Genomic DNA, 19,843 nt, shown 5'->3' with positions numbered 1-19,843 from the left:
AAAGTGTCCTTGCACAGGGGGTTCATGTGAACACATACTCAAAAGTGAATGGCAACAGGCAATCTCGTGGCCAAAACTAATAGACTGTAAAGGTGAATAGGTGAGCAGCCTTAAGATTGCATATAAGGAATCAAGAACTGAAATACGGGGTCCTTATCAGGCTCCCAGCCAGGAGGCACCTTTATGGCTGGTAATAAAAAGGGGCTTTATCTCGTGTGTATGCCTGCTGCCTTCTCTCCTGTACCCACACATGAACTAGGAAAGAAAAGCACAAGCAAATCCATTTCACTAAAAGTTCAGGCCAACATCTGAACAGCTCCAACTCAGAATAGTTAAGCTTACCTTTACTTAGGTATTTATTTTATCTTCCTTTGGTATGTAAATAACCCTCCTACCCATAGCCTTTCCTCCCAGCCTCACAGGCCTCCTACATAAAAGAAAAATAAGCTACATAAGGTACAGAAGAAAAAGAAATCAAATCATGAAAACTTATTTTCAGGACATTAGTGCTTTGCTACTGTTTGCCTGGAGTTTACATGGGAATTAAGAGATCCGTTTCTCTAGAGCAGCTCTGATGAGAGTCATGTATCAAATTCTGGAGAAGTGAATGATCTATCTGGTAACCTAAAGCCTATTTCCGTTACATACCCTAATCAAAAGTGATTGCTAGTCTGTTAGAGTAGACCTTACGCCCTGCTGTTCTTTGCCTTTTAAAAAATGTTAGTGCGTTCCATCCTAGGGATTTTTAAAAAATGGCTTTTAAAACAGCTTTTCCCAGCAAGCCAGATGTTGGATGAGTCATGCTGGAATAAGGGGAGGGGAGTCTGTGGTGTATCCCTGTGGCGCATCACTTTAAGATAGTGCAGTGCACTCTAGGGCAAAGAAAAAGAAGAGTAAATCAGGAGAGTTCAGCTGTTGTGGCTATTTATTCTATGACTGGCAACCTGGCCCTCTGCGTGGGGCCAAACCTCCTCAGCCCACCCGACGGGCACACGCTCCCCCTGGACGTCCTGGGGCAGGTGATGGGGAAGCTACGCTCTGTTTACCAGCCCGCTACAGCCTTCCGTCCCCACCGGAGCGTTGCTGCCCAGAGGTACCTGGCTGCCGCCTCTCCTGAGCAAACGCTTGTGGGGGAGCTGCTGGGCAGAGCAGCCCCACAGCTGCAGCTTTCTGCGCAGAAGCGAGGGTCAGGAGTGCGAAAGGCTGCTCAGGCCACTTTTCAGCCACCTAGGTGGAAACCAACGGTGGTTGCTTGTGTGCAGATGACACAGCACCACAAGGAACTCTTTGGAGAGGAGGTGGCTGGTCTGGCCAGCACATCAGCTGAGGAGTTGCCAGCCCCGGGGGCAGAAGTAGAAACCGCAGAGGTATGTGAGGTCCAAAACCAGTGTGCTGACAAAGGCCTCCACCTGCTGAAAGTGGCCCTGCTGCCGCAGGGATGAGCAAGGTCATCCACCTTGCCCAAGTGCAGAGTAAGGCTGATGTGGGTTGGCCGTGGCACTTTGTGCAGTGATCCAGCCAGAACTGGCTCAGCTGACTGAGCAAACCCATCCAAGGGACCTGCCTTTCAGAGCTAAGGTAGCCATTGGGCAGGTCGGTCCTTGCCACCTGTTCGCTTCCACATTTCCAGTGCAGGTGCCTCCAGTCACTCCAGAGTGCAAACACCTGAAGAACTCCTCTGAGGAGAGAAGGGAAGATGAGCTAGCTTTGATTAAGAGCAGAGCTGGTTCAAGTTCATTGTGGCTTTACCTGTCTAACAGTACTCTTGAATGGAAAGGTTGCCAGGCTTCTCACGAGAAAACAGAAAGCAAAAACCCGGCTGTGAAGAGGGGAGGGGTGGGCAGCCAGGCAGGAAGAGGATAAAGTTGGAGAGCTCTCAGGGGTGGGCAACTGAGGAAATCCAAGGAGACAAGAACGAGGAGCCCAGGTGTGTAGCACAGCCTGTTGTCCATCTTTCAAATGTTCAAATGTTTCACATCACCAAGATGCTGGGCAACGAATGGAGTAAACTGCCTCCTGTGGAGCAGCGGGTACCATTAAACTCCCTTTTCCTTGTTGGATTATGACTACTGTTAAATGGGAATGTTGTTTAGTGAGGAAGTTAACAGAGGCTTTTGATTAAAGATGTGGTTAGGAATATATCTCAAAGTAAGGTGCGCAGGTCCTCCAGCGTTCAAATAATGCACCCTGGTAGGGCTGTAGCATCTCATCCTGGTGTGACTTGAGGAGAACTGTATCCTCTAGACAGTGCCAGAATCCAGGCAGAACAGGTGGGATTGCTCTGGTGAGACATCCCAGGGTTGATGTGACTCAGCGGGGTGTAACTCTGTTGTACCTAACTCCGACACAGCTGAGACCCACCAGTTCCCAAGGCCAAAGTCACTGGGAAGGATGGGGCAGGCATTTATTCACTGTGGCTGAGGAGAACTCAGCAGGATGTCACAGCTTCTGCAAGGATTTTGCAGATCTGTTTATTTTACAAACTCATCCATGTATATAAACATCTGGTGTCTCACTCTTAAGACAAGCAGACCTGAAAGGACAGGTTACTGAAGGAGGAGATGGTTAACATGAATAAACTTTTAGACAGTGTTTTAAAGCATTGCTAGCCCTAGAAAGCAAGCTGAGATCCGTACGATGGGTGGGACAGGGAGAGTTACATGTTCTACTTTCTACACACATTACATCAGGAAAAGTGTTTTTCCCACCTTTCAGTCATCATGTAATGCCTTCTAATTGGGACTGCTGTGTCCTTCTGCAGGGTCTGATAGGTGAATGAAGACCCAGGCAGTGTTGGGTCTCCTTCTTGAAGGCCTTCCAGAGAGCACCTTGTAATTGCTAACGGGCCATCCGTGCCTCATTGCCAGGGGGAGATTACAGCAAAGCAGTAGTTAAGTCCCAGTGCAACTTGATGGCATCACATGAATTTATCAGGACATTTAAGCTTTTGAAAATACTTCAAGGACTAAATGCTTAAAAGTTTTTATGATGGCTGGATGAAAAGTGGGATGATGCAAAAAACAAGGGTTCCTTTTGTCACTTTTCACTAAGCTTGTAGAATGTAACTTATACAGAGATATTATAAAATGCTGCATAGCCATAGCATGTTAACCGTAACTGAGGATGTGTGTCAAAGGTAAAGCCGTTGATTTGGTAACACATCTGTAGCGAGAATGATGTTGCTGTCTGCTGGGAGAGGGGGGGAAGAGAGTAAGACATTCCGCCCCTCTACCCCTTGCCCTTAACATATTCTTATCATGCCTGAGACAGATTTTTTTTTTTTTTATTCTAGGAAGAAGGAGATTGAGTTCAAATCTCTATTCTGTGTGCTGCTTTTTAAATCCCCAGGGCATTTCTTGAGTAAAATGGTGAGTCTAGCCTATAGCAGGTCAGGGAAAGGCTGCTGAGTACTTCCTTCCCTTCGTTTTCTCCTGTGCTTTTTGACTGTGGCACTGAAGGCTGCTGCTGCTTGGGAGCCCCCATCTCTAATACAGACCAACATTCTTGTTGAAGCTGAGTAAGCCTGGTTTTGGTTAGCTAACGAATATGAAGTCGTTCTCCTGAAGCAAGTGGTGGAGTCATAGTATACTACTGTGTGTGGGTGAGTGTCCCGCAACCCAGGGGAAAAGTGTCTGAGCTGCAGCAACAGCAAACTAGTTGTCCGATACAACAGTTGAAGGGCAAGTCTCGCGTTTCCCCTGTTCCAGCCTTGTAGTCCTGCTACTTCTTGGTGTGTTTGGTGAGCATAAGGACCGCTGAGCTGACTGGAATTGACTGAAATAAGGACTGGTTGAGCTGACCAAATAGTGAGTCTCCTCTCGAAAAAGACCGTTACTGTAGTCATAGAGCAGACACCCTAAAAATCATTCTTCTTGTTTAAGTTTTATAAGAAATATATATATATATAAAGAAATATTTAAAGAACTGTATAGATCTGTGCTAGAAAACCTAGGACACCTACTTACAGGTAGTACAGTAGAACTCTTTCTTAGTGATTCAAAACAATCCATCCAAGACACAAGCTGAGGAAAAACTTGTGTTGTTTTTGACTCAGTTACTGTACTCTGTCAGCAGCACATTGCTGGAGACAGAAGAGAAGAATTAATGTCTTCTGGAAGAATACAGTGTCCAACAGAAACGCAAACCCAGCATCGCTAAATTTGCACCCCAATCTAGAATGTTAACTGTGTCCTCAGCAGCATCAAAACAGGTGTGCAAATGCATGAAATTTATAACTATTGCATGTATTCTTGTGATGACGTAATGAAAATAAAAAGGCATGCCCAGTGACTAATGTTCACTCAGATTGAATACTTATTTCCATTGAATTTTAAACTCATTGGGTGAAAAACTTGCTCAACAACCTTTTTTTTTTCTGGAAAGGATCCCTTTATCAAGTGCTGTGACCACCTCTTAAATGGTTTTCAGTTCACTGGTCCCTCTAAAGAGTTCTCCAGCTAAGCTCATTCTATTATGCACGTGTGAAATATTTTTTTTCTTCCTAGCCTGAAGTTTTCTTTTAACCTAAACGTAGATAGCTTAAATTGGTATCACCTAGGCTCTTTTATCTTTATGCTACTCTTTTCCAATAGCCATGATGTTTTGTTCGCCTCTCAGATGGGAAAAGTGTGTGGTTGTAGAATGGTAGTGCATTTTTTTCTGTGGGGCAAAAAACCAAGGGCGTATTGGAACCCTGCTGAGACAGGTCTGAATGTTAAAGCTTGATCTAAAAAAAAAAGAGTTAACAGAATAGTGATTTGAATTAAAAAAAAAAGGGGGTGGGAGGGGAGACATGGACACGACACACACCAGAATACAGTAATATTATCTGGAAATCCTGCGTCTTTGCATCTCGTGTACATTCTCATTGTTTCTTCACTCCTTTCCTGTTTGCAGAGGTGAAATGGATCAGCACTTCATCTGGCAAGTTGTTTTTCTTCCCTTCCTCCTGAAGGGGAGGCAACTCCCTGGTACTCTTGGACTTGTTTGTTTCAGCAACACCTTGATGGAGCAGATAGAGATAAGAAGCATTAGATGCAGGAGCTGGAGCAGTATCAGAAGACTGAAGCCTATAAATCTTTAGCAGGAAAGCACAGGACAGACAAAAGGCAAATCACACAGACAAGGTATTGAATGGGACAAAAATATGTGCCTGGAACAACACAAGATTCCCAGCTGGTTGTGCAGACTGACACTCGTTTACAGCCTTTGATGTAAAGGCTTGTTAAAACGTGGATGCTCATCTCAGGGAGCTCATCTGTGGACGTGAAACAGAACATTTTTCTTCCTGCAGATCCAGGTTTCATAAATGTGACATATAGCAATATACACTAGAAACAGCAATTGTCATCAGCAGTGACCAAACCATTGTTAATTGTTCTCAATTGTTCTGGTATTGCTTGTTAAAGAAAATGTGTTTTGAATTCAGAAATTTAAAGTGCTGAAGCAGCTAAAGTGGCAGAACCAGGCCTTGTCCCTAGTGCAGCCCTAATCCAAGGCTGGTTTAACACCCAGTCCAGTTAATCAGTGGGAGAACAGAGAAACAACAGATGATCAACTTGTGCACACAGGTGCTCACAGAAACGCAGGTGTTCCGAGAAAAAAAAATCAGTATATGTGAATAGGAATTGCTTGTTCAAAGACTAAGTGTGCTTGAAGGAGTGTGTGAATTAAAGCAGGCAGAAAGAAGATCACGATCCGAGGAGGAGCTTGGAACCGAGGCAGAGACTGGAAGCAAATAGATGAATCAACAGGGACAGGGTCAGGTGATGGATTTGCAGAATGGACAAGACCAAAGGCAACTTCTAAAAACTTTGGACGTTGACTAATGATTTGATAAGTGTATATAAGCCGTGCTGTATCCCTTTGCTCTCTGCCACTCTCTGGGGTGGTGGCCCAGCTCTGAGGGGCGATTAAAGCAAACCTAGTGGTACCCACGTCTGTGTAAATTTCTCCTTTAACACTATATGTGAAGCATATGACAGAAGTGCTGGTAATCCACCTGTGTTGTGACTGTTGACTGAAGTCCCGTGTTAGAATAAATACAAGTACAATGGCTAACAGGCCTCACATGCATGAAGAACACGAGAACAGTGGTGCTGGGTCAATGGGTCTGTGCTTTTCTCTAGCGCTCTCCTTGCTACCACCTAGCACTCAGCTGGCAAGCTCATGGGCACAGCCAGGACCAGTCCAGCCTCTTGTTTTCCAGGGAGCCGATCACAACACATATGGGAAACAGACAGTAGACAAGACGTAGTTCTTCATATTCTTTCCGTTGTTTTGCTAGAGAATCTAAAGTTTGATAGACCTTATTTTGTTTGTATTTACATTGGCACTTCAGTGGGTCCAGACTAAATGGCCACTCTCTACCTGACTGCTGCAAAAATTGGTTTGAGCCCTCGGTTAGTAACCAGCCGTTGGTTAACTTTGTCTTTGAAATACAGCAACCTATGGTGGAATAGGAAACTGAGACAGTTAGGGACATCGGTTGTATTTACTCGAAGGAGGTGGAAAATTTTCTAGGGAAATTTTTTAATAGTGTTAGCATAAAAATCCTGTATGTGGCACATGAGCGACTGCTCTAGGCAAATGACTTTTTAGAATTAGAAGCCATCCCTGCCTTAAGTGACACATTTAGAAAAAGTCTCTACGTGAATATTAAGCTCACACAGCAAAGCTGCAGCTACCTGATAGCACAGTATTTTTCCTGGTTTGGAGGATTTTTCTATTCACCTAAAACTTTCCAACAGTCGTCACTGCTAGTTTATTCCCTGTATGACAAATAAGTAGTAAATGAAGGTGTTTTCATACAATGGAACAATCTGCATGCTTGCATTTTTTTCACAGCTGTTGCAAAGATGTACTTGAAACCCTGAAGAGCTTTTGCTTTTTATACTACTGAAAACCACACTACACAGCTTTTTGCAAATTTCCAGTCTGGAGAATCGCAGAGTAATTGTTCATTTGTTTCCGTGAAAGAAAAAAACCCCAACACATCTTCCTTTAGAGGCAGTATTTTGCTGCAGATTTTAGTTCTATCTTTTCTATTTCATCTACCTCTTCTCCAGCTCAGAAAGGTCTACTTCTTTAGAAATTATTTTCATTTGATGTGTTAGAATATCTCTGTGTAGTAGTCGAAAAGGAACTGGACCTGCCCTTTGTCTCACTAAATTCTCATTTCTATAATACATGCAGTTTTCCTTTACTTATTAAAGAAAATGACCAAATCCCATACAGCTACCTGGGATCATGGATCAATCTGAATATGCATGGCCCAGCACTACTTTTTGCAACTGATCTAAAATTCTGTGCCAGATTCTATCATAACCCAGGAATGGAAATAATAGGGATGACATACTTTGCATACCTTCTCTGCAGGTTGTTACGACCCGCTGCAAGTATATAAGAAAAAATACAGGTAGTGGACATTTCTAAATAAACCTCTGACATCTGAAGAAGTCATTTTAATATCAGATTTATTCTCACCATACTTTCTGCATGGAAGACCAGAAGAATCTATGCTTTTAATACAATTTGTGCAGGAAAGCATTGGCAAAAATACTAGAGTACTTGTAATGTTTGTTCCTACACCAAACATGCTGAGGTGAGGCTTAAAAGCCCACCTGTGAATTCACATTTGCCACAGTGCTGTTAGTAAAAGCTGTAACTATCCGTATTTTTTTGAGAATGCTTAAAATGAAACACAACCTAACTCTCAGTTATAGAACAGTGTAGCACAGCAAAGACGTTATCATCTAATTTTTTCATTATAAGATGTGGGTGCATAACCAGGAAGAACACTAATAATTATTTCTTAGTAAACCTTTCCAGCATAAAACCATTTAGTGGGGCAGTGCAAATCAGAACATACTCTGACTTTAACACGAAAGAACACTTCTGCTGTATAGGTAGACAAAAAAATTGACTTAGTGGGATATTTTCGTTCTCACAGTGCTGTTTCCTCTCCTTTCACTGTCAGTAACGCAGTGATTTTTGTGGGACATTAGGGTTAGCATAGATGTTAGGTTAGCTTTAGATGCTTTACATGTTAGAGATGTATTCCTCGTGATTCTGCTCCACGCACAAGAAAAAGCCCGGTTTGCCTTTGCCTGGAGCGGGACTCAGTATGTTTTCAAACAGTTTTCCGCAAGGACACAAACACTGCCCCACTATCGCTCACAATGCTCTGGCCACAGCCTTAGCACAGATCACCATTCCACCTGGCCTCACAGTGTATCGATACATCGATGGCATCCTCAGCGGGGCAGAAGGGCCAGAAAGCATTACAGGTGCAATGAAAACCATTTGGGCAACACTAATCAAGTTGGGACTGGAAGTCCCAGAGTCAAAGTGCCAAGGGCCAGCATGAGAAGTTAAATTCCAAGGAGTCTGGTGGGTTGCAGGAGCTGCCTCTCTTCCACCAGACACACTGGAAAAGAAAGAATCTGGGCACAACCCATCCAGTACGCTGGAACTACAACAAGTTCAAGGGACTGTGAAGTACTGGCGTAACCATATTCCTGCCTTTTCCGTCATTGCTCGTCCCTGGTAGAATTTGTTATAAAAGGGAAAATCATGGCAGTGGACATCTCATCAGCTCTGTGGTACCGTCAAGTTCCCCTTTCTGCAGGAGCATAACAGAGCCTGGCCGCGGGCTCTCCACTCTGCTCCAGCCCCCGTTACTCCTGTCAGCACGTGCTGAGGTTGCAGGCTGCGCTGCTTAGGGAGCCATGGCAGCACACATTTAGGATGGTGAATGCCGGCCATCCTGAAAGCGATAGCTGTCTCTTACCCTAAAAAGTTTCCTGTAATACTATGCTTCTCTGAGGTCCCACTTTTCTCGAATTGCCCCCACCCCAAAGCAATTTCCCCACAGGGTCCCTAAGCAAGGCAGTAGAGGAGTGGCTCTCTCAAACTCCCTCCCAGCCCTGCCCTGGCTGAAAGAAGGCAGAAAGAAGCCTTCAAATGAGGAAAGTTCTGGCTGCAAGAGAACACAATCTGACCAGGTCTTGGGATCCACTGACATCAACAGAAATTTTGGTGAAAACTCCCCTTTGACATGAAACTCAATTCCCAAACAAAAAAACAGTTGTGATGGGAAACTATGGTGGGGGTGGGAAATCAGCGCTGAGGGCAGGAAAGCATCAGCAGGATGGGAAACCATTGAGTTGGGAAGTTGTTCTGTCATTAAAAGTCAAACCGTCACAATGCTGGCTGACCCGGGTGCTGGCATAATGATCGCCATGGAGATGGAACCCCAGAACACTGTTTGCCCCAACAAACGCCACGCTGGCCAACTGCTGCGGCACAGAGCAGCACGCTCCTCGTGGTGCTCCTGCCCTTCGGGTAACCCCCAACCAGCTGTGCCGGCCAGCATCTCACCCCATCACCCCCCTTCGCTTCTGCCCACAGAGAGGTTCCCCCTCCAGCTGCCGACAGGACCAGAGGTGCCCGGCATGAGCTTCACCACCCTGACCATGCCGCCACCGGTCACTGCTGGTGTGCTGCCCTCTGTCCCGGGGCTGCTGATCACCGTTCGGCCTTCCCAGCTCCACATTGTCACCCACCAGCCCGCCCTGGCAACCTGGCAGGGTGTGCAGGGGCCCCTGGGGGCCTCGGGGCAGGTCGTGCAGCTGCCACACGTGCTGCAGCTCCCCAGCGGTGTGCAGCTGCCCCCGCTGCCTGCCCCTTGTCCCCCTGCCTATGGCCAGGGACAGCAAGTGGTGATGGGGACACTTGTGCCCCACCAGCCAGTGGGGCTGGGCCCATGGGCCGTGGGCCAGGGGCAGCCCCTCCACCCTACGGGCTGCACTGTGCTGAACGTCCCTGCCCATGCTGGGCCCCTGCCACCCCAACACCCTGCGGCTCAGCACTGCGTGCAGGTCTCCCCTGTGCTCCGCACCCATCCTGGCAGCGCCCAGAAGCTGCTGGAGGCCTTTAACAACGACGTGGTGGCCAGTGAGGATGGTGTCCCTGCTGCCACCCCCTGCCAGCCCGCCCTGGATATGCTCTCTGGCAGAAGCAGGACCAAGCACCAAGGTGAGGTCTGCAGGGTGGCAGAGCCCATAGGGGGTGACCTGCACCAAGGAAGGCTTGCATCACCCTGGGGGTGGCTTGGCTTCGTTTGCTTTTTCAGAAGTGGTGACCACCCCGCCAAGCCCAGAGAATCTCCTGGACCTGCCCGAGCTGGGGCCAGATGCCTTCAGCGAGGCCTTCCCTGAGCTGGCAGAGGACAATCTGCAGTTTCAGGATGAGCATTCGTCCACCGTGGACAGCAGTGACCCGCTCGCCTGGCTCGACAGCATCCTGGAGCTCCCTGAAGTTCTCAGCAGCTCCTGCTTGACCACCCTCCTCAACAAGTTCCCGGAGTTCTCAGAGTACATGGCAAAGGGTGGCTGCTCCAAGGAGCAATCGCTGGTGGCAGGGCTGGGGGGCAGCGAGGACACCGACCGTGGTGTCCCTGATGTCCCTGTCTTGACCACCACCCTCAACAGGATCCCTGACCTCTTAGAGTGCATGATGGAGGGCAACTGTCCCAAGGACCAAGTGGTGGCCGCAATGCAGGAGGACACCAACCCCTCCTGGCAGAGGGTGGCAACATCCCCCTTGCTGGACGCCAAAGGCAAGCAGGGTGGGCTGGCAGCGGTCTTCCCCACCCGGCTGCCAGAGAGCCCCATGGAGCCCTCTCAGGAGGGTCCTATGGACACTTCAGAGGAGAGCCCCTTGAAGGGATGCTCAGAGGGTGCCCACAAGGGTCTCCCAGAGGGTCCTCAGCAGATCCTGCTGAATAGTCCCCTGGCCAGCCCCCCGACTGCACCCCAGCATCATCCGCCCCGCATGGCCCAGCTGGTGGAGGAGGTGCTGCGGAGGCAGCCCCGGGTCATTTTGACCCACTTGCCACCACCACCGGGCATCTCCTCCTGCCGGGTGGTGCCCAGATCAGGCAAGGCTGCTGGTAAACAGGCCAAGTGCCCCACATTGGCTGACACCCTCGGGATGCCAGAGATGTCCCCATGGGGCAGCATGCCACCCAAGAAGAGGAAGAAGATGGTGGTGTGCCCGGTGGCAAAAAGCTCCAAAACCCTCTGGGAGGGGAAGCCACACAGGGATGCCACGGCAGTGGGCTGTAGTGGGGAGCAGGGGGGCAGCAGCAAGCAGAGGGCATCCAATAGCGACTATGTGCCCACCAAGCGAGCTAGAACCCTGAGGAACACTGGGAGACAAGGTGCTCCACGCTGCTCCAGTCACCGTTGATATATTGATAGAGAAGGTGTGGAGCACAGATCCCTCTGACGTGTGACCTGCACCTGCCCACTGCAGCCCCAGCCCTCTACCAGATCTGTCTTTCCTAATTCATTAAAGGTTTGATGTTCCTTGCACAGTGCCTCTGCCTGCGGTCATTCACACAGCGGGAGATGAGGGTTAATGCAGCCCCTGCTACATGCAGAGATCTGACGCTCCACCTTCCCCTCTGTCGAGGTGACACCTCCACAGAGCTGACCCACTCTCTAAAGTATTTACAAATGAAGGTACTTCTCATCAAGGGAGGCAGCCTTGGCAGGGGTGAGAAACAAAGAGCAGGTAGTGAAAAGAGCACCGTTATCTAAGTTGCGCAGGAAGAAGACTTCCAATGAGGAAAGTTCTGGCTGCAAGAGAACACAAGCTGATCAGGTCTTGGGATCCACTGACATCAACAGAAAATGAGTTTAAAATAGGACAAAGATAATGGTGGCAGTGGGAGATGGGGACCTCTAACTGAAATAGTTCTGCCCCAAAGAGGCCAAAATCCCACTTGGGGAGCATGTGTAGTCCATAAAACACATCAGCAGTGCTACTGAGGATGTGTACGCGTTTGCATTAGAAGCGAGAAACCAGCCACCAAACCTGTGTATGACACATGACTATGCAACGTGCGGCGCTCTGAGAAAGGCCCCGAACCCCTTCTCAGTGTTCCAATTGGACCTAAAAACTTTGCACGCACTTTTTAATCGCTGCCCCCAAAGCGATTTCCCCACAGGCTCAGTAAGCAAGGCGGTGGCGGAGTGGCTCTCTCAGACCCCCTGCCAGCCCTGCCCTGGGCGCCGGTGCCTCCGGCCCTGCCCCAGCAGACGTTGCTGCGCTGAGGGAGGGGCTCCCTCCCTCTCCACTGCATTTGCAAAGGGAATGGCTGGCTCACCCTTTGCTGCCCACGCAGCCAGCCCTCACCTTTAGCTGCTGTCATTCCCAGGGGCGCCGGCTCTCTCCCAGCACCCTCACACCTTCTCCCTGCGACACTGCGAGAGAAGCATTCGCCAGGCACACGGGTGCCATCACTGCCCTGCGCAGCTGCGCACCCCAGACTGGCCCTGCCTGACTGCCTCCCTCACCAAGCACCTCCCCCTCCACAGTCTCAAGCTCGACCCCTTTAGACAGAAAGGGGGTCACTTTATTTCGAAGTAACCGTTCCTCATGAGGAACACAGTCTCTTCAGGAGGCAAAATACTTCAACAGCACTTAGAAACAAAGCTGGGGCATCTGGGGGGCCACCTCATCACTACTCCAAACAATGTGTCCTTTGTGGAGAAAAACTGAGGAGCTAGACAGTTTCCAGAGGACAGCAAAACCTGACCTGCTGAGAGCTTAGGACAGTGCACGTCATGTTCTTCTTCACACTTGGTGCACGTTTGGCAAGCTGCAGGATGATGGTAATTTACTTCCTTCAGAGAGGACAGCAAGACACTTGCCAACTCAGGGTTTTTTGGTTGTTTTTTTTTCTGGTTGGCTAAGCAAAGAAACGGAAGCAGTCTCTAAGTGCGCAGAAGCACAGCTGCAGACATAATTCCTGCTGTTACGCAGGCAGGAGGAGTGAACTTCATCCCTTTGGGTCCTTTTGAGAACACCAAGCACCCAGATTGTGCTGAAGGATGTTTTTTACATAGGGGACCCTTGGAGAGAAGCAGACACGTCCAGTTTTATTCCCTGGGAAAATGCCCTGACACTGTCCTGCCTCTCGGTGGCATAGGACAATTAAACTTCTTAGTAAGCATGGGCTGATTCCTGGCCCACCATGATTTGAACAGCAGCCCACAAATCCCTCAACTAGTTTTGTTCAGCCTGCACTTAGGACAGTTACATTGCTCTATGTTGTGGGGGAAAGCAGATGACACAGCTTGCCCCTTTGATGCGCAGGGCTGCGTTTCAAAGGACTACGACAAGCCCAGAAGAGCACAGCACAGTACGGCTTACAAATCAAGTAAATATCGCATCACAAACTATAATGCATGTGTCTGTCTGAGAAAATGGGGTTTATGTAGGCACATGTGAAATGGGTCTGCTGCTCAAACCCCAGCAAATCCTGTTTAGAAAGTTCATATTTTGAAACGATAGGGCAACATACTTTTGGATTTGTCTCTAAATCCCCATGTCGATGTAATTCCTTCACTGCCATCTGAAATCGTACAGCTTAAGGCACTTTCCACGTCAAGCAAAGAAAGCTCAACTCAGAAAGCAAAGATCCTTCTTGATGGCATGCATCATCTGTGACAACCAGACACCTTCCCTCTCATTGAAACATAGCAGCAGAGTTAAAAGCTGTTTTTAAATTCCAAGTGGAGACATTCAAAGCTTGAAAACTACAGGACATTCTCTTCCTAGCACAAAATAATCAATTTTTTCCTACTTCTCTGCAAACTTAACCCCAGTGTTTTCATGCTACAGCACAGAAAGCCAGTACCCACAGCTGCACAAGGACTTCCAGTGCCAGTGTGCAAAGCATTGAGGAGTCTGGGCTCAGTCCTGGCAGTACAGGAGTGATCCACCTCAAATGCACTGCACAGTCTGCACCTGGGGGTATCACAGGTCGATAGTTAATCACTGCTTTTCCTCCCAGCAACAATAAAAAGAGAAAAAAAGAAAATCTCCTTACATCCATGGCTCTTCTTTACAGGCTAGAGGTTTATGGAAGTGATGACCCATTTCACCCAACATTCAAGACACCTTTTGAACAATTTTCAGAACTGTCCCCAAACCCCCAGATCTTACACAACAATCAGTCCAAAGAAAGTACAGAGGTCTCTGCGCTACTGGACACATGCAGGAACACTTGTGTTTACTGGACACCTTTGTAAAGGGAAAAGGCATTACACCAGCGTACCAGATCCTCGCCCAAAAGACTTTTCAAACCACCTGTTTCTTGACGCAGTCACTGCACTTCAACCCTTCCACCCACGACAACATCCTCTCAGGGGGCAGACTTGCCTGCTCTTGATCACAGAACCAGTCAGCAGAGTTCATATTGAACCAAGCTAAAAACTGGGCCCAACCTCTACGTTCACGGTTGGGATACACGGCTCCTATCACAGGGCTCACATGGCAGTCCCACCTGGGTTACGTATCTGAAGTTGCATTTCCCACGGGTCAAATATTCCTCTTCACATCTGCCTTGAAACTGAGGGCTCATGGTCAGCGAGAGAAGAGAGTTCCTTGCCTCCTGTGCGGTCAGGTCATGTTCCCCTGCTAAAAGCAGCCTGCTCAGGCCTCCCATTTGTGTACAATCTGTTAAAAGAGTAAAATCAAGTCTGAAGGTTACTCATTTGCTTCCTTAAACATCCTACCATTTGCAGCATTCGGCCCCCAGAAGAAGACTTCTGACGTAGCAACTTCTCCAAGCAACCCGCTATAAAAGGCAGGTCAAAAGAATCACCAACAGCCAGGTCTGTACCCTTGGGGAGACAATTTCAAAGCTCTTTGGAGAATCACACTGGATCTGTGTGCTTTAGACCCCACTGCGTGGATTTACTGTTTTACTGGCAAAGGTTTTATGTACCACATGTGAACATCTTCAAAACACCTACTGTAATGGTCTCATGCATAAACAGACACAATGATCCTCTAATATCACACATGAAGAACTCAATGGATGCTCCCACCAAGGCAGTGGTTCCCTTCTGTAGCCACTGAACAAGCAAAAGGATGGATCAGAACGACATTATCAAGCTCTGAAGCAAAATTTCTGTCTTCCTTTAGCTGTAATTTAGAGCTTCATTGAGTGCTGAAGAGTGTCAGCCTGACAGCTCTGAAGCATGAAGAGCTTGATCCTCTGTGCCAGAACCACACCGGCACTGGCCACACAAGCTGCCTGCGTACTCGCAGGGTCAGGGTCAGGGTCAGGGTCAGGGTCAGGGTCCGGGTCAGGGTCTGTACTGCCCTGCCACCGCAACACAGAAGTGAGGAAAGTGAAATGGAGATAGAGGTGTTCGTTCTCCACGTAGTTGATGCTGGCAGCTTCTTGCCTCCAGCATTCCTGCACCTCAGGAGCCTGGGAAATGACAACAAATGTGAAAGTTCCTAAAAATAATTTGCCTAACATACCACAGCGTAGCACTTCCATATGCCCACACCACACTTCTGGCTCCCAGCTGCTCTCCTGTACTTCCCTTTAGCTACCTGGGAGGCACCTTTTCCATCTCCTCAGATCTCAGAACACCCAACTCATGGCTCTAACATTCTTCCCCTTCCTCTCAACATCTTCCTGGTGGTCTCAGCTTTCTGCCGTCCAGATTAGGGCCTTATCATAACAGGACAAGGATAGCACTGGGGGTTTTTTCTGTAAGGAAGCCAAATACTTAAAACTCTTAATTAAAATATAAAAATTAAGAGGAAGGGAAAAGCCAAAATGGCAGCCAAGTGGAAGTTTCATTTGGTGCTCAAACCACCTGAATTCTTATGCTGCAGCTGCAGCCGAGAGCTGGCCCTTAGATGCCTGATCAGGATAAAGCCCCAAATCCTGCCACTAAGGTTTCAAATGACAAAATAACATCATCTAAGGGAAGGCAAAATGGATAAACACAAACATCGCCGTATGTTTACAGGGCCTTCACAGCACAGTGGTTCTCTGATGGCACCCAGAACTTAGCAGTATGAAGAATTACAAAGGTCAAGTGCTATTTATAAGCAATGCACCCTTAAATCAACACTAGTGACAAAAGAGCCAAGCACTTGACTTGCAGAACGGCAGATGATTCGTGACTTTCTCCACAGCTTCTACTACTGATGAAGCTTACAACCACCTCACCATTTGGGAACGACATCCGTTGCTAGTGTCGCTCTGGGTGGAAACTCAGCAGGCTGGCATGTTCATGCCTTCAGAGCCAGAAGGAATTTGTCATTACAGGAATTCTCATGCCACTGAACTGGCAGCAAGGTACACAAGCCTCTTAATCCCTTTTTATACTTCTACACTTGTGCCATAAAACCATTCTCCACTCTCCATCTTACCACCTCTCCAAGCAGAAAAGTCCCATCTGCCACACACTTGTCACAAACTTCGTAGGATATGACACAGGTTTCAAATACATCAGAAAGTATCAAATCAGAAACTTTAAAACATAAAAGAAAATTAAAAAAAGGTGGCAGTGGGAAATTATTTTCTACCTTGACTGTTAGGTTCACAAGCTGCTAGTAGTTAACATTAATGGCTCACTGTTTCAAGGTCATGATGGCAACAGCTCTGCAATGTGTGGATATCAGCGAGAGAATTGCTGCCTTGCACCAGTTCAGGTGCTCTACCTATACCTTGTCACAGATTTGATTTTTTTTTAATATTTTTTGTTTTAAATGCTTATCAGGGTAGGATCTGCCTACCAAGACCAGATTTTAAGTGAAGTTACATTATGCTCCTCTTGATTTAAACACAGCAAGATAGCTCCACTGCTACATTCAGCCACAAGAACGTAAACACCTCCAGCTCCATAGACACCCATACATTATTTTTGTAAGGAACAAAGGACTAAACATGGAACAACACTATGAAAAAGCAAAAGAATGCACACAGGTAAGTCTGAATTAAAAATCAACTCCATCCAGATCCCAAATGGGGTAGGGGTTATTGTATGCCACAGACCTGGACTTGACTGTTGAAGGAAATCACGCACTACGGAAAATTTGAGGTGGTTCTGCAGAAGTTTAACTAGAGCCTTGGCAACTTCACTTGGGACATGAAAGGTATGTGCGCTACAGTACCACCCATAATAAAGGAAACTAGTCTCGCAGTTTGAGTTCAACACCACATCCGCAAACCAAATGAGGCTGCTATGTTTGAGGAAGACTGATGGAAACCTCACCTGCCATCCCAAAGTTATGCTACGGCATTTCTTCCCTTTTTGCCAGTTTCCTCAGCCTTGGTACATCTTTTGCAGAATCTGAAGCAAGGGCCCACAGCTTCTTCCTGTTTCTAACAGTGAATGTCTGGGTTTCACACGTTGGTTTCTTGTGCGGCGCCAATAAGACCCAACACTTGCCTTCATAAATGCATCCGTACACTAGGCAAGAAAAGGAAAATTACCAGTCACGACACTGTACTGCCCACAGGGCAACAGAGTGCCCCACTTGTAAGAGGATTGAAGACAGTAAATTACCCTCAAATATCTTCATAAAGAAGCACAGTTTAATCATGTGCTTTTAATCGGACTACTGACACAATCTAACAAGAAGACACATAAAGGGAAGCAGAGCTGTAGTTAAAAAAGTGGGGCTTCTCTTTCCTCTCCTGAGTGCAGGAGCGGGCTGGAAACTAGGACCACGCGTGGCAATCAGTTAGCTCAGGGGAATGTGCTTGAGCTTGTCTAGACAATTAACATGATGAGGCATGTTTACAGAGCACAGGGGAGTGGGAGACGGATGGCGCCAAGGAAAGGTAACACCTTGCGGTTAATTGCTTGTAGTTAACCACCAATCAGGGATTGCCTAGTATGCAACGCTTAGCTTCAAGAACCAATCTGTTTAAAACGCGCAGCTTCTGAAAGTGTATAAAAACGCGTGCTTCTGTACAATAAATTGACATTTGCTTGCATCAAGCTGCGTCCCGTCTCTTCATTCGCTGCACCTGAGAGTTTACCATCCAGAGCTGGCCAAAGTTCTGAACCTGTAAACCGCTCCCCCATGCTTGTATGCTCGCTCTGGGAACCAAAGACGGCCGTTTGAATTCTTTTGCAGGTACAATCTTTCTTTATTTTTGAGTTGGAATGAAATGAAAAGCTGCCATCAGTCCCACTTACCGCACCATAGAGACACACCTATGGTCCATGCACATGCCTGCCCAGAAACGCATGCAGAGGGAAACCATCCCTGGGGTATCAAACACAGAAACAGCACTGAAAACCTTGACTTCTGAGAGTCCCTGCAGCGTTCTCCCAGGTCAATACACAGCATGCTTGTGGCAGGATCACCACTGCGTGTGCGTCACTTGCTTTCATTTCCATCTTCATCTCTAACCTGGCACTTGCCACCTCCAGACTGCAGCATGCATAAAAGCAATTCCGTTTACTACAAGCACAGCACCATGTGAACCTTCTGCATGAAGCCCGGTACTTAAAGAAATTGCTATAAAGAATAAAAATCTGCCGGCACCACTGACACACAGACACGCTGTGTTTTCTGAACAGGGCCGATACATTAAACCTGCAAATTAAGGACTGCTGATATGGAGAAATAGTGTGAAATGGGGATAATGGACATTGATTGTGATTGTATATGTCTGCTCAAGGAATGTGGGTATGGTGACTCGTCATGGGTGCGGTGTCTGGCCACATAGGCACACAGCTCTGAGGAGACAACTACAGTTTTGAGGAGACGCCTGCCCCTCCTCCTCTAACAATCCTCTAACAAAGGGCAGACGGGGAGACGCCTGCCCCTCTTTCTCTAACAAAGGGGCTATTTAAAAGAGAATGAGAAAAGGATGAGAGATATTCCAATGCTATCTAGAGGGAGGGAGTGCTAAGTCTCCTTGCTGGAGAAGATTGGATGGTCACAAGGACATGAATCACCTGAAGAAGATCGGATGGTCACAAGAACATGAATCACCTACAAACCTGTAAGACCACCACATTCCAGAAAACGGACTGATAAGCTAATTAACATAGGAAGCCGGGTTTAGGTAACGAATATGTATAGGCGTTAATTGAATATTCATTTGATTCATTGTATAAATGTGAGATGGTTCGTCACTTCGGGCATGCACGCTTGTGGAGGAGCGATCCCCCGTGCATCTGCGCGCAATAAACATACCTACTTTATAACTTTCAAGTTATAGAGTCTAATTCCGCACGTCACTGCGACCGCTCGCTCCTTGCCCCTCTTCTTTTGCCCTCAGGCTGGTGCAGGAGCTCCTTTCACCAGAGCAGGCACACCACAGACACAGCCTCACCGAGGGGAAGGGTGGGGAGGGGATACGGGCAGAGGGGGAAAGGAAAGACCCACAGAAGCAGCTTTGCTTCCCACTGCCAAGGCCACAGCCTGCTCATCCTGTCCCTTCGCCCTGCCTGTGCTGGTCTGTGCCTCTGTCCCCCTTCCCGCCCCTCTGCTACACTCCCTAGCCCTCTCTCCTGCTGCTGATCCTGCATTCTCGGCGGCACCCCCTGCACCTCTGTCTCTGTCCCGCTCCATCCCGCTCCTTGCCAGTCCCTGTCCTTTCTCCATCCCTGCCCATCCCCTCCCGCTCCCCCTGCCTCTCTGTCCACCTCCTGTCCCTCTCCGGCCACCCCTCCGCCTCGACCCACCTCTCCCTGCCGCTTGGTGCCTCTCTTCCCCTTGTCCCTGCCCCACGGGGGCTCCGGGGCCGGGGCCTGTGCTCGGGCAGCCCCAGGCAGGGGCCATGGGGCCTACAGGGCCCGGGCTGGGGGCTGGTGTCCCCCCAGGGCCCGACTGCAGGGCAGGGATGTCCCATGGCCTGCTGGGAGAAGGTGTGCCCCGGGGCATGCTGGGAGCTGTAGGCCCGGGGCTGCCCCATGGCCAGGTTGGTCCCAGGGCATGCTGGGAGCTGTAGGCCCAGGGCCGCCCCGTGGCCAGGTTGTTCCCGGGGCATGCTGGG

At 48.2% G+C, this 19,843-nt stretch overlaps 1 long non-coding RNA gene across 1 annotated transcript; it reads right to left on the bottom strand.

Moving 5' to 3' along the window:
• Positions 1-14,146: 14,146 nt before the first annotated feature.
• Positions 14,147-19,619, bottom strand: LOC129784990 (uncharacterized). Its single transcript, XR_008748387.1, has 3 exons — positions 19,533-19,619; positions 17,100-17,297; positions 14,147-14,532 (listed from the first exon to the last, which is right to left on the bottom strand). It is a non-coding gene; the product is annotated as an uncharacterized LOC129784990 (long non-coding RNA).
• Between the last annotated feature and the right edge of the window lie 224 nt (positions 19,620-19,843).

Source organism: Falco peregrinus, chromosome 8, assembly GCF_023634155.1.
Source record: "Falco peregrinus isolate bFalPer1 chromosome 8, bFalPer1.pri, whole genome shotgun sequence".
In the NCBI taxonomy this organism is placed as follows: domain Eukaryota; kingdom Metazoa; phylum Chordata; class Aves; order Falconiformes; family Falconidae; genus Falco; species Falco peregrinus.
The sequence above is the reverse complement of the archived record's forward strand: the minus strand, read 5'-3'. Positions and strand labels throughout refer to the sequence as shown.